The sequence below is a fragment of the Panthera tigris genome, chromosome B3 (genome assembly GCF_018350195.1).
Source record: "Panthera tigris isolate Pti1 chromosome B3, P.tigris_Pti1_mat1.1, whole genome shotgun sequence".
NCBI classification, from domain to species: Eukaryota; Metazoa; Chordata; class Mammalia; order Carnivora; family Felidae; genus Panthera; species Panthera tigris.
Window position 1 is genome coordinate 106,424,229 of NC_056665.1, and position 24,527 is coordinate 106,448,755.

Below are 24,527 nucleotides of genomic sequence, written 5' to 3' on the forward strand. Positions count from 1 at the left end.
CTAACTAATTTGGATGTAAATTTAAAAAATAAAATGAAAAAAAGTGAAAAATAAAAAAATAAAAAGATTAAATAATATAAAAATAATAATAAAAAAAAGACCAAATGCCCAAGAACCAGGAGCACTGATGTCCAAGGGCAAGAAAAGATGGATGTCCCAGCTCAAGCAGAGAACAAATTTGCCCTTCTACTTTTTTGAAAGAATTAAATGATGCGCACTTGTAATGGTGAGGGTGATCTTTACACAGTCTACTGGTTCAAATGCTCATCTCTTCCAGAAACCTAAACAAGGTGTCAGTTCTTCCCAACGGATCTATAGGTTCAATGTAATTCCAACAAAACTTCCAGCAAGCTATTTTGTGGAAATTGACAAACTGAGTCTAAAGTTAATATGGAGAGGCAAAAGCCCAGAATAGCCAGCACAATATTGAAGAAGAACAAAGCTGGAGGGCTGACACTTTTTGACTTCGAGACTTACTGAAAGCCACAGGAATCAAGATGGTGTGGTATTGGTGAAAGAACAGACAGATGAATGGAGCTGAATAGAGAGCTTATAAATAGACCTACACAAATATAGTCTACTTATCTTTAGGAAAGGAGCAAAGGCAAGATAATGGAGCAAAAACAATCTCTTCAACAAATGGTATAGAACAACTGGACATCCATATGCAAAAAAAAATGAATCTAGATGCAGACCTTCCTTGTACCTTTCACAAAAATTAACTCAAAATGGATCATAGACCTAAATGTGAATGCAAAACTATAAATCTCCTAGAAGATAACCAAGGAGAAAATACAGATGACTTTGAGTGTGGTGATGAATTTTTAGATACAACACCAAGGTATGATCCATGAAAGAAATATTTGATAAGCTGGAATTCATTAAAATTTAAAATATCTGCTCTGTAGAAGACCATGTCAAGAGAATGAAAAGACATGCCACAGACAAGGAGAAAGTGTTATAAAAGACACATCTGATAAAGGACTGTTACCCAAAATATACAATGAACCCTTAAAATTCAATAGTACAGGGGCACCTGCGTGACTCAGTTGGTTAAGTGTTCGACTCTTGGTTACGGCTCAGGTCATGATCTCACAGTCGTGAGTTCAAGCCCTGAATCAGGCTCAGTGCTGACAGCTCAGAGCCTGCTTGGGATTCTGCCTCTCTCTCTCTCTCTCTCTCTCTCTCTCTCCCCTTCTCCCTCTCTCTCTCTCCTTCTCCCTCTCTCTCTTTCCCTCTTTCTCTCACTCTATAAAATAAATAAATAAATAAACAAACAAACAAACAAAACAAAATTACAACAATACAAAAACAACCCAATTTAAAAATAGGCAAAAGATCTGAACTGATGTATATCAAGAAGATATATAGATGACAAGCATAAGAAAAGATGTTCAACATCATATGCCATTAGAGAATTGTGAATTAAAACGGCAATGAGATATGACTACATACCTATTAGAACGACCAAAATCTAAAGCACAGGCAATACCAGGTGCAGACAAGGATGTGGAGCAAAAGGAACACTCATTCATTACTAGGGGGAATGCAAAATGGTTCAGCCATTTTGGAAGACAGTTTGGCAGTTTCTTTCAAAACCTAACGTACACTTACCATATGGTCCAGCTATCATGCTCCTTGGTATTTACTCAAATGAACTGAAAATGCATGCCTGTACAAAATCTTTCACAGCTTTATTCATAATTGCCAAAACTCAGAAGCAATCAAGAGGTCCTTCAGTAGGTGAATGGATGAACTATGGTATATCCAGAGTATGGAATATTATTCAGTACTAAAAAAAGTGAGCTATCAAGCCCTGGACAGACATGGAGCAAACTTAAATGCATATCATTAAGTGAAAGAAGCCAATCTGAAAGGGTTACATACTGTATAATTCCAACTATATGACATTCGGAAAAGGCAAAACTATAAGTAAAAATATCATCGGTTGCCTGGGTTTGAGGGTGTGGGGTTAGGTAAAAACAGGCAGAACACAGAATTTTTAGGGCAGTAAAAATACTCTGTATGATATCATAATCATAGATATATTCTGTTATACATTTGTCACAGCGCATCGAATGTACAATGGCAAAAGTAAACCCTACTGCAAACTATGGACTTTGGGTGATAGTGATGTGCTAGTAGGTTCATTGATTGTAACAAATGTACCTACTGCTGCAGGATGTTGATAGTGGGGGATGTTGTGCATGCGTGAAACAAAGCATGGATGGAAAATACCTTCTGCTCAATCTTGTTGTCAGCCTAAAACTATCCTTAAAAAAATAAAACTTACTAATTTTTTAAAATTGTGAATTTCACCTCATTGAAAAAAAAGGTAAGTTTGGATTTGTCCCCCAAGTTATTGTTTGCCAACCCCTGACACAGATTCTTTGGGGATAGGGGCTGTTGTCTCTCCAATGCCTGGTATCTATAGTCATATAGCAAGCATATAAGTGGTATTTGTTTAGTTCAAGTCTTTGTGACAAGCTCCAACAGCCTTACCATTTTTTAGCCTTCTGTTCTTAATCTGTTATAAACTACACAAGACCTTTTTTCATTTCACCTGTTTTGGCTACTCCAGGCAATTCACAATTCTATATAAATTTAAGGATCAGCTTTCCATTTCCGTAAAACAAGCCATTTTGAGACTAGGGAATGCATTAAATGTTAGATCATGCTGGGTAGTATTGTCATCTTAACAATATTAAGTCTTCCCATCAATAAACATGGAATATCTTTCCATTTTTGTCATCTTTAATTTCTTTCAGCAATGTTTATAGTTTTCTGCCTTTTACCTCTTTGAGTAAATTTATTCCTAGTTATTTTATTCTTTTTGATGCTATTGCAAATTGAATTTTTTCCTTAATTTCCTTTTTGTATTATTCATTGTTGGTATGTAGAAACACACTGATTTTTGCATGTTGATTTTGTATCCTTAAATTTTGCTGTATTTGTTAGCACTAATAGTGTCTTGTGGATTCTTGGGGAAATGGATCATATCATGTGTGAATAGAGAAAGTTTTACTTCTTCCTTTTCAATTTGGATGGCTCTTATTTCTTTTTCCTGTTTAACTGCTCTAGCAATTGCAGTACAAAATTGAATAGCTATAGTGAAAGCAGGCTTTCTTGTCTTGGTCCTAAGGTTAGAGGGAAAGCTTTCAGTATTTCAGCATTGATTATGGTGTTAGCTGTGGATTTTTCATAAATGCCCTTTATCATGTTGAGAAAGTTTCCTTTAAAAAAAAATGTTTTTAGTGTTTATTTTTGAGGGAGAGAGAGCCCACACGTGAGTGGGGGGAGGGCAGAGAGAGGGAGACAGAGGGTCCAAAGCAGGTTCCACGTTGACAGCAGAGACCCCGATGTGGGATTCAAACTCATGGAATTGCGAAATCATGACCTGAGTCAAAGTCGGACACTTAACTGACTGAGCCACCCAGGCGCCCTGAGGAAGTTTCCTTTTAATCCAAGTTTTCTGAGTGCTTTTATCATGAAATGATGTTGAATTTGTTAAATGCTTTTTCTGCATCAACTAAGATGATCATGGGGGCTTTTTTCCCTATCAGTTTATTAATGCAGTGTGTTACATTGATTGGCTTTGTTATGTTAAACATTCTTGGGATAAACCTCACTTGATTATGGGGTATAATCTTCATAATATGCTGTTGAATTTGGTTTCCTAGTATTTTGTTAAGGATTTTTGCATCAGTATTCATAAAAAATATTTGCCTATCGTTTCTTTTCTTATGGTTTCTTTCTCTGGCTTTGTTCAATGTACTGTTGGCCTTATAAAATAAGTTAGGAAGGATTCCCTTCTTTTCATTTTTTGGGAAGAGTTTCAGAAGGATTGGTGGTAATTCTTCCTTAAAATTTTAGTAGAATTTTCCCTATCAAAATTGCAAAGCCATTTTTCACAGAAATAGAACAAACAATCCTAAAATTTGTATAAAACCACAAAAGAACCTGAATAGCTGAAGGCCTTTTGAGAAAAAGAGCAAAGCTGTAGGCATCATGCTTCCTGATTTCAAACTATATTACAAAGCCATTTTAAACAAACCAGTATGGTATGGCATAAAAATAGAACAGACTAGAGTCCCCAGAAAAAAACTCACACATATATAATCAATTAATTTATGACAAAAGAGCCAAGAATATGCAAAAGGGAAAGAACAATCTCTTCAATTAATGTCAGGAAAATTGGACAGCTACATGCAAAAGAAGAAAACTAACCACTATCTCACTCCATACACAAAAATTAACTCAAAATGGATGAAGACTTGAATGTAAGACCTGAAACCATAAAATTCCAAGAAGAAAACAGGCAGTAAGCTCCTTGACATAGGCCTTGGCAATGGGTTTTTGGATTTGACACCAGAAGCAAAGGCAACAAAAGCAGAAATAAACAAATGAGACTACATCAAACTAAAATTCTTTTGCACAGCAAAGTAAACCATGAACAAATGAAAGGTAACATACCAAATGGGAGAAAACGTTTGCAAATCATGTTACCTGAAAAGGAGACAATATCCAAAACATATAAAGAACTCCTATAACTCAACCACAACAAAACAAAACAAAACAAATATCCAACTAAAAATAGGCAGAGGATCTGAATAGATAATTCCAGAGAAGACATACAGGTGTCCAACAGGTACAGATGAAAGGTGAAAAGATGCTCAACATCTTTCAACATACGGGTGAAGAGATGCTCAACATCACTAATCATCAGGGAAATACCAATTAAACCACAATGAGGTATCACCTTACACCTATTAGAATGGCTATTGTCAAAAAGGCAAAAAATAATAAATGTTGACAAGGATGTGGAGAAAAGGAAACCCTTGTGCATTGTTGGCTGTATGTAAGTCAGTGTAGCCAATATGGAAAACAGCATGGAGGTTCCTCAAAAAATTAATAATGGAACTACCATATGAGCCAGCAATTCCACTTCTGAGTATTTATACAAAGGAAGCAAAAACACTAACTTGTAAAGATATATGCATTCCCATGTTCATTTCAGCATAATTTATAATAGCCTAGACTTTGAAGAAACCTAAGTGTCTATTGATGGATAAATGATCAAGAAAATGTGATATACACATAGAATGGAATATTATTTGGCCATAAGAAGAATAAAATCTTACCACTTGTGACAACATGAATGGAACTTGCAGGCAATATGCTAAGTGAAATGAGACAGAAAAAAAAAATAGCATGTGATCTTACTTACAAAGGCTTGTGTAACCCCACCAGGTCCTACCAACCTCAAACCCTTCTCTCCATAGGAGCCACAGACCAGCCTGAGGACCAGTTAGGGACAGCAGACACCACTGATACTCTGAACCATCCCCAGCACAAACTCCAAACTAGAGTCCATAAAGGAACAGTGATGGGTACTGGGCCTGGGAGAGTAGGGCATGGTGCCTATACTACCTTGGTCTTGGCTCTGCACTCAGAAAGGTAACTCATCATCCGTACTCAGGCTGAGGAAGCACAGAAACTTGGATGTTTAGACAGCAAAACTGATGACCATGCTTCTCGTTTGTACCAAAGGCACTTTTGCTGAATTCAAAGCATCTTAGGTAAAACTACCTATTGTCTGTCAGAGGCTTCCTTTTAAAAAATTAAAAAGCAAAATAAAGAAATGAATAAACAAAAAGCAGAAACAAACCCATAAACACAGAACAAACTGATGGTTGCCAGAGGAGGGGGAGGGGATGGGCAAAATGGATGAAGGAGAGTGGGAGATTCAGGCTTCCAGTTATGGAGTGAATAAGTCACAGGGATAAAAGGCACAGGTTAGTCAATGATATTGTAATAGCAGTCTACAGTGACAGGTGATAGCTACACTTGTGAGCACAGCATAAGGGATAGATTTGTCCAATCACTGTGTTGGACACCTGAAACTAATACAATATTGTGTGTTAACTATACGTCAAATAAAACATTTTAAGGCTTGGGGCACCTGGGTGGCTTAGTTGGTTGAGTGTCAGACTTCAGCTCAGGTCATGATCTTATGGTTCGAGTCCCATGTCAGGCTCTGTGCTGACAGCTCAGAACCTGGAGCCTGCTTTGGCTTCTGTGTCTCCCTCTCTCTCTTCCCCTGCTTGCGCTTTCTCTCTCTCGCTCTCAAAAATAAAACATAAAAAAAATTATAAAACATTTTAAGGCTTTTATTATGTAGTAAATTTTGCATCTTCTATTGAAGGCATCCATGAATAGGTCAGCACTGCCCTCTACTGGATGATCTGTGTTCATTACTCAATAATTGTGCACAAAATGACTTAAATAGGATTTTTGATATTTTTTTCTGAATTTCGATGAAAAAATGAATGGAAACTAGGATATTCTTCCATGCCTATTAAAATGGTTAGATAAAAAGTTCCTCCAAAAAAGTCTTAACTTTCTCTAGTTTTGAGAATTATACGTTTCAAAAATGAATTCAAATACATTAACAACAAAGAAAGAAAAAGCCAGAGAGACAGAAAGATAGAGGGGAGATGGAGAGGGAGAGGCAGAAAATAAATTCTCATCAGAATAAATGGGTAAATTTCTTACTTTGGCAACCCCCAAAATAAACTCGAGGAAATGCTTTCTTTGTGACATCACCAGCTGCAGTTCTTCTAATGTGTATGCTAATTCTAGCTCAGGGGATAAACTTTTTATCTTCTTCAGACAAAATTTAAGCTGAGTTAGTTTACTCAACTATAATGATCAGTACTCCCGCTGTGAAAATGTAGGTTCCTTTCAGAGAAGATTAAATTGTGGTTGGTTGGAAGTCAGCCAGCAAGCTGTTTGTTATACCTGTCATAGTAATAGCATTAAAACTGACTGAAATCCAGCCCAAATTTTGACTTATAAGGCAAGAAAAAATAAACGGTAATTAAAAGATATTACTACTTGAGGGGCACCTGGGTGGCTCAGTCGGTTAAGCATCCAAGTCTTGATTTCGGGTCAGGTCATGATCTCACAGTTCATAAGTTCGAGCCCTGCATTTAATTCTGTGCTGACAGCAGTGAGCCTGCTTGGGATTCTCTGTCTCCCTCTCTCTCTGCCTCTGTCAGCTCACACACACACACACACTCTCTCTCTCAGAAATAAATAAACATTAAAAAAAATATATATTACTACTTGAGTAGCACTTACAAAGCAAAAAAAAAAAAAATAAAGAAAGAAAGAAAAAGGAAAAAAAAGGAATACCTATGCCATAAATTACTGTGACAAGAACACCTGGATGCAGTCTTAATAAAACATATGCCAGTGCAGAATGAGCTATCATTTCTGGGTTAAAGATTCCCAACCCAAACTCTCCAATCCCAACCTCCACCATCTCTCCCAGAGACCCTGAAAAGAACACGGGCTTTGGCAGAGACAACCTGGATTCAAGTTCGAGCTCTGCCGTTCCAACTCAGGGCCTTGCTCTCCTTACCTGTAAGGTCGAGACAATAAGGTGTAACTCACAGAGTCTGACAAAAACTGAATGAAGTGAAGCATGCAAATCACTTAACACAGTATCTGGCACACATTAGGTTTTCAATAAAGACATTCTTCTCCTTCCAAACTCCTATATCCACCCAGTTACGAGACAACTCCAGGTGACACACAGGCCATCATTTCCAAGCAACATGTCTAGAACTCTTCTCCCTCTCTCTTTTCTTTCCTAAGTATGGCCACCATTATTCACCTCGTTATCCAAGTCAGACACTTGAACATCACCCTGAATGCCCTTCTCCTTCACATGTGCTTTAAAAATTCCTTTTCTGCCTGCGAGATTCAGTTCAGATGTCACTTCTCCTGAGAAAAGCCTGGATTTCTCTGCAACTCTCAGGCTGAGTTAAGTTCTTGATCTTGTCCCATGTTTCCAAACTCCCCATATGTACATCTAGTAAAGAACTAGTTACCCCACATTGTGGTGACTCATTTCTCTTCCCCACTGGGCTATGGGTACTTTTAGAGCAGAGACTGTGTCTTATTCAGAGTTTTACCCCCAAGTTCCAGCATTGCACCTGCCACAGGAACATGCTGAAAAACATCTGTGTAATAAATGTTAAAATGGATTCATGAATTAATAATATGTTGTTGGAGTTTCTAAAATGCTCATCTTACTCCTTTCTTCTATGGAACAATAGAGTTAGGAGTCAGATAGAGAATGTCATGTGGCCCGACCAGCCAAAATCAGGCTTCCTAGTCCTTCCCCTCAAATTTAGATTTCTAGATTCTGGAAGTTAGGCAAGATTTGCTGAGCAGGCACCTGCCTCATACCTATCAAACACAGAGTGAGACAAGCTTGCCCCCAGAAGCCCACCCTTGGGCCTTGACCCAGCTGTGCTTACTGAATCAGGGGCAAAGGAAAATCTGTGCTCTTTGTAGGGAGGGCAGTTCTAAAAAGGAGAATGTATGTACTTTAAGTTGTTCCCTGCACAGGGAGCTGGCTGAGGGGCAGGTGAGGCCTGAAATTCAACTCACACTCCATTAGCCAAGTGGGGCATGCTGGTTTGAGTCTGTGTTGCATAAAGATACTGTCTGCTTACAAGCCCTGTAGTCACCCCCTGAGGGCTGTGTCTACCCAGAGGGGACACAAAGGTCCATTTGAAATGGCTGGTCATTTAATTTTGATGAGCTAGGAAAGGAAGAGCTCTCCCTAAGAAAAATAAATGAGGGTTGGGGGTCCTGAGTGGCTCAGTCAGTTAAGCGTCCAACTCTTGATTTTGGCTCAGGTCATGATCTCACAGTTCATGAGATCGAGCCCCATGTCGGACTTCATGCTGACAATGTGGAACCTGCTTGGGATTCTCTTTCTCTCTCTCTCTCCCTCGCTCTCTGCCCCTCCTCTGCTCACTCTCTCTCAAAATAAGTAAATAAAAATTTTTAAAAAAGAAAAATAGGTGGGGAGAAGAGAGTTAGCATTAACTGAATACCTACTATGTGCCAGACACTGGAATACATGATTTGGATAAACCACTTCATGTCATTCAAACAAAGCTGTAAAAGTTGGTTATCTTCAGATGAATATACTGAGGATTAGAGCCAGGATGACCACATAAGTGATGACACTTGGATCCAAAGTCCATTATCGTACCACCGCTCCATGATACTTTGTACTCTGCCAACAGAACATCCTAGTATCAGTAACTTATTCTGTAGTATTCCCAGGAGCTAAAGAGCATGAAGTTGAACAATGCAAACAATGCAAATGTGAGCTGAGAAATGCGATCAAGGCACTACCCGGTTTTCAAACAGGTACAAAAGTTCATTCCAAGACTAGGTGCACCTGGGTGGCTCAGTTGGTTAAGGGTCCAACTTTGGCTCTGATCATAATCTCACGGTTCGTGGGTTTGAGCCCCGCGTTGGGCTCTGTGCTGACAGCTCAGAGCCTGGAGCCTGTTTCGGATTCTGTGTCTTCCTCTCTCTCTGCCCCTCCCCCACTCTCTCTCTCTCTCTCTCTCTCTCTCTCTCTCTCTCTCTTTCTCTCTCTCTGTCTCTCAAAAATAAATAAACATTAAAAATTAAAAATTAAAAGAAAACTCATTCCAAGACTACAACTTTGCAAATATTTTTTTTCTAAGCTATAAACGAAAGTTAGGCTCTTGGGTAAGCTCACAAAATTGTTTTTCGTGGGTTTGGAAGCTTAAGCCCTGAAATAGAACTTCTCTGATCTTCTGTGAATATTGAGTCCCTGATGGTCCTGGCCACCATCGCAAGCTGGTAAGTTCCAAGATGGATTGACTAGCTACATATACAGGGGCTTATAAAGCAAGTAATATAAAATGAAGGATCTATATAAAAAGCCCTACAAATAAGGTTTGAAAAATCTCCATTGCAGGGTTTCTCAATCTCAGCACTATGAACTCTCTCATCTAGATAATTCTTTGTTGTAGGGAACTCTCTGGCACATTGTAGGATATTTAGTAGCATGCTACCCTCAACCCACAAAATGCCTATAAAAACATCCCAGCACCAGTTTTCTGTTTACAGCCAAAGAAATGTCCCTTGGAGGACCAAAATCACTCTCCATTGAGACGTTGGAATGCAATGGTCTCTGAACAATGGCTTACAACCACTTCAGTCCTCTGTAGCTCTCAAAGGCCAGAAACCCAGCTTTCTACGGAGAAACTACTAATATACAAAGACACATAACATTTTAAAAAGTAAAACACAAGTCTTGAGGGTTATGAAGGATTATTTGGAAATCCTTCAAAGATTTAAGACATTTAAATATCTCCGTCTTTTTAATACCTAGAAAGATTTAATACCATTTTCTTAAGTAAAGGGTGATCAAAAATTCCTTTCCAGTGTCGTAAAATATACTGTTCCCCAGAACAGTCTAAGATTTTTAGGTGAATTATGATATGCTTGTTTTCAGGTGGTGATTTGGAATCAACAATGGGCCTTTTCTTTGACTGTAAACAGAAAACTGTGGGTGTGGACATAATGAAGCAATTGTACCATTGGAAATAGTGAGTAACTCACATCCCTCTTAGAGAGGGGAGGGTCATACTACCTTCACAGTACAGACCAAGAAAATTCCCATGATGCTAAGAGAAGTTTCAGATTCCACAAAATAATTTGAATCCCCTACTTTTTTTCTCCCATCCCATTATTCTCTGCTTTCAAATGAACAAAAAGTGGTTACCTTCACAGGCTATCAAACTAATGCCCAATTGCCCCATGGGGGAGTTCAACCTCTCTTTTATATGAAAATTAGAATTCTTATCTGATCAACATCAAAATCTCCATTCAAAGATGAATATAGAGGCAGGAGTTGCTGTAGCTTTCTAAATGTTACACAAAGCAGGCTGAGGAATCTAATTTCAAGACTCTTCTGTCCTGAGTCCTCAGTAAGCATTATACATTCTCCACTTGAACACTGAATTCTGGGGGCTAGCTGTTACGTTAAACTGACCTCTCTCCTGATTCACATCCCCTAATAACAAAGCTTTCAAAGACAGTTGAAAACCTTTATGGTACGTATATGTATTGTGGAGTGGTTAAGAGTGGGGACTCTGGACAAATGTCCATTGATGGATGAATGGATAAAGAAGATGTGGTATATATATACAATGGAGTATTACTTGGCAATCAAAAAGAATGAAATCTTGCCATTTGCAACTACATGGGTGGAACTGGAGGGTATTCTGCTAAGTGAAATTAGAAAAAGACAAAAATCATATATATGACTTCACTCATATGAGGACTTTAAGAAACAAAACAGATGAACATAAGGGAAGCAAAAATAATATAAAAACAGGGAGGGGGACAAAACAGAAGAGACTCATAAATATGGAGAACAAACTGAGGGTTATCAGAGGGGTTGTGGGAGGGGGATGGGCTAAATGGGTAAGGGGAATTAAGGAATCTACTCCTGAAATCATTGTTACACGATATGCTAACTAATTTGGATGTAAATTAAAAAAAAAAAGAGTGAGGACTCTGGAGCCCTATGTGGACCAGGACCCAGAATCTCAACTCTCCACTTACTGGCTCTTGGGAGACCCTTGGGACCCTTACCTCAGCTTTGTGCCTGTTTCATCATCTATCCAATGGAAATAGTCAAAAGTGCCTACTTTTTAAGGTGCTCATGAGGAATAAATGAATTATTATTTATAAAGTGCATAGGCACACCTGGATGGCTCTGTAGGTCCTGGATGACCTTGATTTCAGCTCAGGTCATGATCTCCTATAGTTGTGGAATGGATCCACACTCAGTGTGGAGCCTGCTTGGGATTTCCTCTCTGCCCCTGTCCTGTGCGTGTGCATGCACTCTCTCTCTCCCTCAAAATAAATAAATAAACAAGTAAACATTAAAAAATAACAAAGTGCATAGAATGGTGTCTAAGATCTAGCAAGTGCTATGCAAATATTTATTAACCAAAAGTATAAAATAAATAGAGAAACACGAGGCTTCTGTCCCATTAATGCAAACAAACCATGCCCTAGGGGAAAATTAAGAAATAGGTGTCTTGTCTTTCCTACCTGAACTTCCTTCTTTCTGTCTCTTCTTCCTTTTTCTATGTTCAACTTGAGCCTCCTTTTCAAGTTCCTACCAGGGTGTTAGCAGATCACATTTGGTGACGTTTAAGGTTGCCCGTCTAAGCTTCCTTTTCCAAGGGGCCTTTGAATTCCCCTTGGAGACTCTGAAAGGCTGCAAAGTCAACAGAGCGTAAAGAAATGAATCTGCAGTGCTGACATGTCAAGGTGGAGTTGTATTTTCAGATGGGGGGATCCTTCTGTACCTGGGCTGCACCCTCCTGAGGCTGGCCCAGGGAGAATAATGCAAATTCATACCTTTGAACCTAAAAGTTAAATTTAAAAAAACAAGCAGCCTCAAATGTCTCTGTGCTAGCATATGGAAATTGTGGCACTTTCTTGAAATGAGTCATCCTAAACCCAAGTTAGAAGCAGAGATAATTTCCAGATGTCAAAAATTTTTTATTTTTCACTAAATAAAAAAGCAAGCAAGATGGAACATTGTTCTTAATACTGCTTCTCTTCCTAGCTGTTAATGTTTACTCACTTCTGATTTTCCTAAGATTATCCCCTTGTAAGCTGTGGCCTAAATGCATTTAAATTGCCTTTGAATATCCCAAGCAATCCTTACTACCATGGAAACAGAACCAAGGATATGCAAGATGACTCCTCAGGGGCATAATTTGGTGCTTTACATACTTTTGATTGGTTGTTCCTTGCTCTACACCCCTTCTCTGAAATGCAATCATGTTGGTTGTATTTATTTTTATTATCCATGAGAGCACACAATTCACCAAGTAGTGGAAAGTGCCATTCATCCATCAAAGTGCTTCCACAGATATTTATAATCACAGGCAGCATTAGCAAGGGCAAATCCGTACACATCAGAAAGCATGGGCAGATTGATCCAGAAGGATTTAGGCATTTGCCCAGTGACCTATGAGGTAACCTACACTTTTTGTACTTTTGTTGGTGGAGGAGAAAAGGGCATGGCCTAGTGCACCAAAGAATGCTGCCTAATGTCATGGCTCTTGAAAATGTGACTTGGCAGTTGTACAGTTCTGTATAGAGGGAGTATGAGATAGTAACAATAAGGGACAAAAAATGAGAAATATCCAACTTACGACTCTTTTGGTAAAGTATTTATAACCTTAATAAAATACCTTACCTGTTTCTCCCCCATATGTAAAATGGGCATTTCTGGAGTGTAGAGTTAAGGCTTGGGTTCAGTTTGAGGTCAGTGTTTGTAAACTAACGATCCTCTGGATGAAAGATTAGACGTAATAAATATTTCCCTTGCCTGTTTCATCAAGCATGATGAAGATGGAGAAAAATGTCAAGGTCATGTCTGTCTCTTTTGTTCAGTCTATTTCAGTATCTATCTGAGTATCTATCTCAGCCACTTATAGGCAGAATATTCTCATACTTTACAAATAACTGGAGTCATGACATGTGGAAAGGCACAAAATAAATATTTGTTTTCTTCTTTTTCGTCTTCCCTTTTTTGGGTTACTGGGAATTCTCTGGGCATATGTCAAGAGACCAGCCAGCTGCTTCTTAGAATAAATGATATCATGGCAATGAAAGGGCATAAAGACCAGACAAACTGGGCCTACCTGACCTTCACCTGGTATAGAAATGATTTTGACATTTAGATGCTGAAAGATGAAAATGTTGACAACTAAGTTTAATCTCTATGATATATCATAGTTCCTACACAGCTATGGTAAATATAAATAAATATTAATATATTCACAGATATTTCTGATAGAAATATTTCTAATATTTCTAATAGATGAAGAAGATGGACTTATAGTTTCTGTGAGTGGATATAAAATTGGTACGTAGAAACTTGAAAGGAAATTTTAATAATAATCAGATAAATGAAAAAAGAACTATTTTTTAAGTTTATTTCTTTATTTTGAGAAATAGAGTGGAAGGGGCAGAGAGAGAGAGGGAGGAGAGAATCCCAGCCAGGCTCCTCACTGTCAGCATGGAGCCTGAAGTGGGGCTGGAACCCACGAACCATGAGATCATGACCTTAGCCAAAAACAAGAGTCATATGCTCAACCAACTGAGCCATCCAGGTACCCCCCTCCCCTGCTGCAAAAAATACCATTTTATAACTAATTAGCAAAAGCAGTTCAATTATCTGTTGAATCCTCACTGCTATGGAAAAGGAGGCAGACATGTCTCATGTTTGTGGCCACCTGTATTTTTTTAAAACAAACTTATATTTGGGAAAGTTGTCAAATTATAAGTCCCGTCTCTTATAATACAGAACTCATTTTCCCAAGTTCCTTTTCAGCAAGGCTATAGACATGTAACCTACAAATACATCCAATTAAGAGCTTGATATAGAAGAGGGAAGTAGGAGGAAGTACATGATGCGCAGAATTCATTTCCTGAGAGATGATAGCAGAGGTGTCCAGATTTGAGGGCTCTGGTATCTCGCCGCTGTCCAGACTCAGCAGGTAAACTGGCGTGGTGTCTCCTGATAACAACACAATCTTCTCAGGAACAGCCCTACAGTGTGGTGTGGGTAAACTCCACTCCTTCATGACTGTGGAGCCTCCAGACTTACCCTCTGAATCAATAAATTCCTTAGTTTACAGCTAAGAATGCTGATTAATATACTGTATACATTCATACATCCTTGGTGCAAATATGAACTGAAACACCACTTTTGTAAAGTGCTTTGGTATTATATATATCAAGATCCAGAAAAAAAATCTTCATCTCTGACTCATTAACCTTCTTCTAAAAATTTATGCTAAGAAAATAATCTAAAGGAAGGAAAATGGCTGTGTGAATGGACACAATTTAAAATTTCAAGGCATTAGAAACAATTTGAAGATCGCCACCTTGAAAGGAAATTGTTCCCCATGGGGAACATTTAAGTCAGTTATGGCATGCCCTTGGCACTCAGTAGAATGCCAGAATTTCCACATGTAAGGGTTTAGGATATATAATTTTGTTGGAGGGTGGCCAGGGGGCTTGAAGCTGCATTTAGACAGAGAGCTTGCTCTTTTCCCTTAGACTGAATATTTATTTGGGGTTGCTTGTGGGGAATATTTAATGGGATTGGGGGGCACTAAAATCTTCCCCAGCTATCTCCCCTAGACCTGCCACTATTAGCAGAAAATGACACAGTAAATAAAGTAAAATAATTTTTAGGAACTTATGTGGCACAGTAGGAAAAAAAAATGATCATGATATCTTTATTAGGGAATAGAGCAAAAAACAAGTATATCTATGTAGTGACTACAGTTGAATTAGTAAATTGAGCCAGGTTTGGAAGGAAACACAGAAAAACAATGTGATTTATTGAGTGACAGAATTGTCAATAAATATTTTGTTCTTGTTTTCTGCTGATGTCATTCAATGCAACAAATATTTTTATGCCTTACAAAATCGTCTTGTGGTCAAAATAATATCCTTTCTTTGGCAATGTTTCAGTGATATTATGGCAACACAGCCACCTTCTCGGTGAAGATGACTTTGATACCTATTGTCTTCCGGCAGAATTAGACTCAACGTGGGCTTTAGCTACTTTTGGTGTGTGTGGATCCACAGGACCAAAGATAAAAGGCACACTCTAAGAAATCACCAGCCACGTAGGTCTTTCCACCCGAACTTTAAAAACATACCTGTTCACATGGAGAAATGATGTGCCCAACCGTGACGCAGAAATTCCTCTCCTAGGTGTTTACCGTGGCAAGATGATTGGCACACATGCACCAGTAGATACATACAAGAATATTTATGGTAGCACTATTTCTATTCACCAAAAACTGAAAACAATTTAAGTGTTCATTAACAGCAGAATAGATTCTTAAAAATGGGTAAATATATGGTGTAATCACATGATACTATATAATAGTATATAATAGTATCTACTTTTAGATAGTGACTGTATACAAACTACTTTTAGACTCAATCAGACAAACAAAGCTCATAAGCATAACAATGAATAAAAGAGGCAAGATACATGGTATGACTCCATTCATAAGTTTAAAAGCAGACAAAATTAAACTGTGCTATTTAAGGATGCATAGAAAATTGGTAAAACTATAAAGTAAGGTAAGGAGATGATTAACTCAGATGTCAAGATAGTAACTGCCTCTGGGAAGGGAAGGGGAGAAGTAGTTGTGCTTAGAAAGAGGCACACTGTGGCTTCAGGCCTGGAAGTGTTCTTTCTTGATTGGATGGTGTTTGCAGATGATCACTTCATAATTTTGCATTAGATAGTGGTACATTTGTGTTTTACATTCCTTCCTTTGTGTATGTTGTGTGGAAATGAGAGTTCTCTGCAGGTCCTAGAGGCTGGTGCACTGGGAGGAGTCCCCTTTTAGTTCAGGCCAGGACCTTCTGCCAACAGAGACGCTGAGGTTGCAGCTTCTGGATCTGTAATTAGGGTGTCCATCACTGTCATGAAGAGTCATGAACACGGGCATGTTTATTAACTGGCCAGTCCCCAGAGGGCTTGTGACTCATAGAAGCTCTTTGAGATGAAGGGGAAAGCATTTCAGGGACTCTTAGCCTGGAGGCAGGATTCCAACACTTTTAAATGGAACCTAGAATGGGAGAGTAATGAGGAGTAAAGAGTTGTCTCTACATTTTGCCATGACCAGTGAGGCCACCTGAATCACTGCCTTGGTTATGAACTGCTGCCCAAGAAGATGTAAGTTAAGTCTATTAAGACTTCTTCCAACTGACTTGGAAAGCAAAATACCTGACAATTTGACCAATCAATTGATTGCATGGATGGTCTGCCTCAAACCAAACATGCTACCAAGAACCAGAAGTTTGTATCGATTACTTGTGCATTTGAAATCTATCATTTAAGACTCAAACCTGAGTTTTAAATGGTTCTAGTTTTCACAGGCTCTAGTTTAATTTTGTGTTCCTGGCACACTACGAAACTTGAGAAGAAGCAAAAGAGATTACTCGATCCTCTTGCATTGTAGTGCTGAGCTTGACTTAACTATTGTCTGGGTGATGTGCAACTCTGTAGGAGTAGAGATGAACTTCTAGATTCTTGTCTAATAGAGATGCAAATAATTTCTGTCTTGTGGAACAGGTAACCCCCAAAATTATATGTGGCTCTTTGGACACTAACTGCTTTTGTATATAACTCAACAATCTTAGCATTGTCAAAAATACCTAATTTCTCAAATGCTCTTTAGATAGGCTTTTAAATCAATTGGACAATCATAGGAAAAAAGGAAGGAAGGGAGGGGCAGCAGAGAGAGAGAGAGAGAGAGAGAGAGAGAGAGAGAGAAAGAAGAGAAGGGAAGGGAAGGGAAGGGAAGGGAAAGGAAACGTTTGCTCTGTGAAAGACAGTGTGAATAAGATAAACAAGCTACAGACGGAGAGACAATATTTGTAAACCACATATCCAACAAAGGAGTGGTATCTAGAATATATAAAAAAAATGAAAACTCAACACTAAAAAAAAGCACCCTAAATAATCCAAGAAGATGGCCAAAGTCTTGAACAGATATTTCACTGAAGATGATAACTAAGTACATGAAAAGGTGTTCACCATCAGGAGCTCCCAGGAAAATTCAAATTAAAACCACAATGAGATATGACTACATACCTATTGGAATTGTGAAAGTGAAAATTAGTGACAAAACTAAATGCTGGCAAGGAATGTGGAGAAATGAAATCACTCTTACATTGATGATGAGAATGTGAAATGGTACAGCCATTCTGGAAAACAGTTTGGTAGTCTCTCAGAAAACTAAACCCACAAAAACCAGATGATGTAGCAATTGCACCCTTGGATATTTATCCCAGAGAAATGAAAACTTATGTACAAATGAAAACCTGTACACAAATGTTCATAGTTGACAAATGTTCATTTCAAATGTTTTTCATAATAGCCCCAAAGTTCCTTCGACGGACGAATAGTTAAATGGTGACACAGCCATACCATAAATACTACTCAGCAGGAAAATAAAAAGAGAACAAGAGTGAGACACTAGTACATGCAACAATTTGGATTACACTCCAGGGAATTATGCTCAGTGAAAAAAAGCCAGTCCTAAAAGGTTACGTACTGTATTATTCTATTTACTTAACATTTAAATGTTAACATCTAATATTTCAATATTTAATATACTTTAACATTTTGAACATTTAACATTCCATTTATTTAACTTTCCATATTTTAAATTATTTGACAAGTTGAAACATTTATTTGCCCTATTTAATATGAAATTTTAGAAGTAGAGAACAGATCAGTGGTTTTCAGGATTAGGGATCAAGAGGGAGGGTGGGAGGAGAGGGAGGTAGGTGTGGGCATAAAAGAGAACAGGAGGGATGCTTCTTACTATAAAGGAACTGTTCTGTATCTTGACTATAATGGTGGACACATGACCTACAGATGTGATAAAATTGTGTAGAACCCCCTCCGAACACACACACTCATACACACAAGTACAATGAAATAAGAAATCTGTACAAGATCAGTGGATTGCATCAGTGTCAATATTCTGGTTGTGATATTATTTTTTACAAAATGTTACCTTTGGGGGAAACTGTATAAAGGGTATCTTTATACAGTTTATCTTCTTGTGTTATTTCTTACAATTGCACTTGGGCATACAATTACCTCAATTAACATTTCATGATTATATATAATATGCACACTCTTGGTATAGAAATATACAGAAAATAAAGAAAAAGTGTGAAGATAAATAAAAGAATCCTCAATTTTATCACCTGCAAATAAACAACTATTAAGACTTTAAAGTAATCCTTCCAGCCTTTTAAGAACTCATATTAAAAACATTGGTGTCACTTTGTTTTATAAGCTAGTATTTTCACTTAATATACTGTGAGAAGTTTTCTGTATCATTATATAGTTTCCTTTGAAATTATTTTTAATGACTGCATATAATTCCTTCATATAGAAAAACTACAGTCTATATACCCAATCTCTGGTTTTATTCTATTTTTCTCTCTGATGAGAAATGTTCAATGAATATCTTTGAGGATAACCCTTTGGTCACATCCCTGATTATTTCCCTCAGATAAGTTTTAGGAAGTAGAATTACTGCTCAAAGAGTATGAGCATTTTTAAGACCTTATCACTAAAATGCTCCAAAGTGGGGTCTTGGTGGGTCAGTTGGTTAAGCATCTAACTCTTGATTTCGGCTCAGGTTGAAATCTCACGTTTCATGAGATCGAGCTGTGTGTTGGGCTCTGCACTGACAGTGTGAATCCTGCTTTGGATTCTCTCTCTCCCTCTCTCTGCCCCTTCCCACTCATGCTCTCTCTCTCTCTCTTTCTCTCTCGCAAAATAAATAAATAAATAAATAAATAAATAAATAAATAAACTTTAAAAAATAAAATAAGTAAAATAAAATAAAATAAAATGCTCCAGAAAAAAGTTGTAGCAAAATACACTCCTATAAACAGTAAAATATTTATTCCCAAATCTTCACAGATAATAAGAATTATAATTTATTAAAAGTTGATAATTTGGGGGGCACCTGGGTGACTCAGTCCATTAAGCGTCTGACTTCGTCCCAGGTCATGATCTCACAGTTCGTGGGTTTGAGCCCCACGTCAGGCTCTGTGCTGACAGCTCAGAGGCTGGAGCCTGCTTCGGTTTCTGTGTGTGTCTTTCTGTCTGCCCCTCCCCCACTCATGCTCTGTCTCTCTCTCTCTCTCTCTGTCTCAAAAATAAATAAGCATTAAAAACAATATTTTTAAGTCAGTAATTTTTTATAAAATTTTTAAGAGAAATATAGTATCTCATTTTGAAACTTTGTTTCCTTTAAATGTTAGTTCAATTAATTTTTTTTTTATATATTAGCCATTACAATTCTACTTTTGAGAATTGACTTCCCATGTCCTTTATTCATTTTTCTGTTTCAGTAGGCACTGTATTTCCTTACTGTAAGTGAGCTTTCACATTTTTTATATTCAAATCAAGATGTTTCTTAGTAGCTTCTTCCTTTTAATTTCAAGTTCATGAAGTCCCTTCTCACCTTGATGGCCAGTTAATAGTTTATCATCTATATTTATTTTTCATCTTTTTATATTTTCACTTTGTTTTTATATTTAATTTTTTTAATCCGCCTGAATTTTGGTGTAAATTATAAAAAATATGGCGCACCTGGGTGGCTTAGTCAATTGAGCGTCTGACTCTTGATTTTGGCTCAGGTCATAATCCCGGGGTTGTGCGATCAAGCCCCATGTCGGGCTCTGTGCAGAGTCTGGAACCTCTTTTGGATTCTCTCTCTCTCTGCCCCTTTCCCCTGCTTGTGCTCTCTCTCCCTCTTAAAAAATACATATAGATAGATAGATAGATAGATAGATACAGATATGACACCTTTTGTTAATTGTTCACCATTTGTCTCACCACTATTTATTGGGGGGCTTATCTTTTCTTCAAATTCAAATTTTAAATGCCATTTTTGTGAAGTACCAAACTTTTATGTGTTTTGATATTGCTTTCAAAGGTTTCTATTCTGTTCATTGTTGTGTTTACTGTTGGAATAGTCTCACTTTGTTTTTCTTGATTGCATTGATTGATTGCACTTGTATATTGTAATGCCTGGAAATGCAAGCTCTCATTTTATTACTGTTCTTTTAATATTTCCTGACTATTTTCAACAATATATTTGACACATTTTTTGCTGATGTGAGCATCCAACTAAACGTAAATGTAGATTATGACCTGTTCTTCCACTTCTCCAACTGCTAAATTATAATAGCATCTATTGAGTGCTTTGTGCCAGACACTGTTCCAAGTATTTTTACACACATCAACTCATTTAATGTTAGCAGTGACCCTATAAGGTGGGTATGTTCAGTATCTGTGTTTTACAGAAGAGGAAGTAGAAGCATGGAGAGGTTAAGTAAACTTGCCCAAGGTCACATAGCTAGTATGTGGCTAAACTAGCTGTTGCATATAACATACCCACTAAATCCAGGCAGTTTGGCTCCAGAGCTCACTCTCTGTCAAACACTATAGCTAGGGTGAATATTATCTTGATTTTTTTTTTTTTTTTGCTTTAACCTGGAAATACTATGAGGTAATAAGCCTGAGATACCACAGTGATTAAAAACCTGGTTCAAAGCAGCTTCGTATGCATATTCTATAGCAAAATATAGTTTCCTTTAGAGTGATGAAGGAAATTTTCTTTACATTATAAAATGGAACTAAGAGTTCTGAACCTCAACCAAGGAGAAAACAGGAGGCAGCAAACTATTAGTACTTCTATTGGTGCTAACTAGCTTACCCATCACTAAAATTATCTTCCTTATTAGTTTGTAACTCTGTCTAAAATTCCACTATTACAGATTCATTGCTCCAGGTTAACTCTCTAAGGTGTGAATAGCCCCTGGTGATATAATACTTGTCAGGGTATTTATTATCTATACTGTGGTGTGATTCCAGTTGCTCCTAAAACTAGCCCTGACATAATAGAAGTTGTCACAGTCCAAAGGGGAGATGGAAATAGAAGACAATGTTCTTCTGGAGCCTGGAGAGAAGGAAGGTTGTAAGAGTAGTGATTGGGTGGTGGGAGACCACAGTTAAAAAAGAGGCAGCTGGCCAGTAGCCTCAAGTGACAGAAGTGAGAGAGGAGATTGGAAGGTGGAAGAGGGTCCCATGGAGAGGCAGGAGGTGGGGAGAGGCTCCTTTCCTCAAAGTTTTCCCAGGACTGCAGCTGGGTGCAACTGAGCATTCTAAAAGGAGGACTTCCTCTGGGGATCGGGGAGTCAGGAAGGGAATGTGAAAGGAGTCCACACCCTTGACATTCACTCAGAAGCTCTGAGGTTCGTTGGAAATGCTGCATGAAAAGCTACGTCCACATACAACACCATAAAAGGAGACAGCATTGTAGACTTTCCTCAAATCCTCACGGCTATGAATTTCTCCAACAAGGTTCTTGCAACATCATGGCCTCTACCAAACCTTCCCCCATTTGTCACTGCCACAATGATGCTGACCTTGAAATCCAATACCAGGGGAAAAAGGTGGGGGCTTCAATAGCATTCCTTTTATGTAAATTCTTACTAGCTCACACAAATATTTTTCATTGCTTTGTGTTTTATGGGAGGTATGAGTGGAATCGTTTAATGGGTATGCTGATTATAAAAGCAATGGATGCTTATCGTAAAAAATCAGTGATGTAGAGAAAGAAGAGAGTGAGCTTCTCCTCTCACCCTGCTACACTGCAGTGTGCCTTCCAAACTTTGCCAATGGCAGAACAGTGAGATGCCATTTTGTTTTTTTTTTTAATTTCTTTAATTCTTTTATTATTGATTGATTGATTTTAAATATATTTTATAGTCAAATTGGCTAACATACAGTGAGTAAATTGTGCTCTTGGTTTTTGGGGTAGATTCCCATGTCATCGCTTACGTACAACACCCAGTGCTCATCCCAACAAGTGTCCTCCTCAATGCCCATCACCCATTTTCCCCTCTCCCCCACCACCCCATCAACCCTCAAATTGTTCTCTGTATTTAAGAGTCTCTTATGGTTTGCCTCCCTCCCTCTCTGTAACTATTTTTTTCCCCTTCTCTTCCCCCATGGTCTTCTGTTAGGTTTCTCAAGATCCACATATGAGTGAAAACATGATATCTGTCTTTCTCTGACGGACTTATTTCACTCAGCATAATACCTTCCATAATACTTTCCACGTTGCTGCAAATGGCATGATATCATTCTTTCTCATTACCAAGTAGTATTCCATTGTATATATAAACCACATTTTCTTTATCCATTCATCAGTTGATGGACATTTGGGCTCTTTCCATAATTTGGCTACTGCTGAAAGCTTTGCTATAAACATTAGAGTACCTGTGCCCCTATGAATCAGCACTCCTGTGTCCTTTGGATAAATTCCTAGTAGTGCTATTGCTGGGTTGTAGGGTAGTCCTGTGTCTAATTTTTTGAGGAACCTCTCTCTACACTGCTTTCCAGAGGGACTGCACCAGTTTGCATTCCCACCAATGGTACAAGAGGGTTCCCTTTAGTGAGATACCATTTTGGATTTTTACTTAACATGTTATTGTGGACACTTCTTTGTGTCAATAAATGTAGTACCCCAATTATTGGCTCCATAGTATCCCACTATATTTTCTGCTACATATGATTTATTCAACAAACAGAACAGATGGACACTGAGATCATTGCAATCTCTTTCCATTATATATTATCCTCACACTAATTGCTCCCAAGGTATTAATTTCCTAAGAAAAGAATTGCTGAGCTAAGTGACACTATGTATGACACCAAATAGATGTATATGAGCTATATTATATTTTATTGTACCTTTTAATACCTTCACCACTTGCTTTACCATGTCTTTTCCTTCACTATGTCTTTTCGTGGTATTCAGCTTTGTTCAGAAATCATTTTAAAACTTGCTCTATTGTTTCTTTTTTTTTTGTATCTTGTAAAGCATTCTTTTTTTTTTCACAGAACATCTTTTATTGTAACCAATTTAGCTTTCTTTATATAATATGGAAGCAATTACATTGGTCAATATGTCTTTTTGAGTTGTCTTTATGTAAAATTCAAGTATCTTAAATTTCTTATTTTTATCTTGTAAAACATTTTATTTTTTCACAGAACATCTTTTATTGTAACCAATTTAGCTTTCTTTATATAATTGGAAGTGATTACATTGGTTAATATATCTTTCTGGGTTGTCCTTATGTAAAATTTGGACATGTCCCTAAATTTCTCTCCCCCCTCTCTTTTTTTTTTTTTTTTTTTTTGTTCAGAAGTAGAATTTAGTGATTCATCACGTATGTATAACATCCCAACAAGTTCCTTCCTTAATGCCCATCACCCATTTAGCCCATCCCCCCACCTACCTCCCCTCCAGCAACCCTCAGTTTGTTCTGTATAATTAAGAGTCTCTTAATGGTTTGCCTCCCTCTCTGTTTTTATCTTATTTCATTTTTCCTTCCCTTCCTCTATATTCACTTTTGTTTCTTTTTTTTATTTTTTTAAATTTATTTTTTATTTTTTTAAATGTTTTTATTTATTTTTGAGACAGAAAGAGACAGAGCATGAACAGGGGAGGGGCAGAGAGAGAGAGGGAGACACAGAATCCGAAGCAGGCTCCTGGCTCCGAGCCGTCAGCACAGAGTCTGACACAGTGCTGGAACCCATGGACTGCAAGATATGACCCGAGCTGATGTCGAATGCCCACTGGACTGAGCCACTCAGGCGCCCCTCATTTGTTTTGTTTCTTAAATTTCACATATGAGTGAAATCATATGGTATTTGTCTTTTTCTGATGGACTTATTTCATTTAGCATAATACACTCTAGTTCCATCCACATCATTGCAAATGGTAAGATTTTACTCTTTTTGTTAGCTGAGTAATATTCCAATATATATATATATACACATATATATATACACACATATATATGTATATACATATATATACACATATATACATATGTGTATATATATGTATATACATATATATGTGTGTATATATATATGTATATATACACACCACTTCTGTATTCATTCATCATTTGATGGCCATTTAGGCTCTTTTCATAATTTG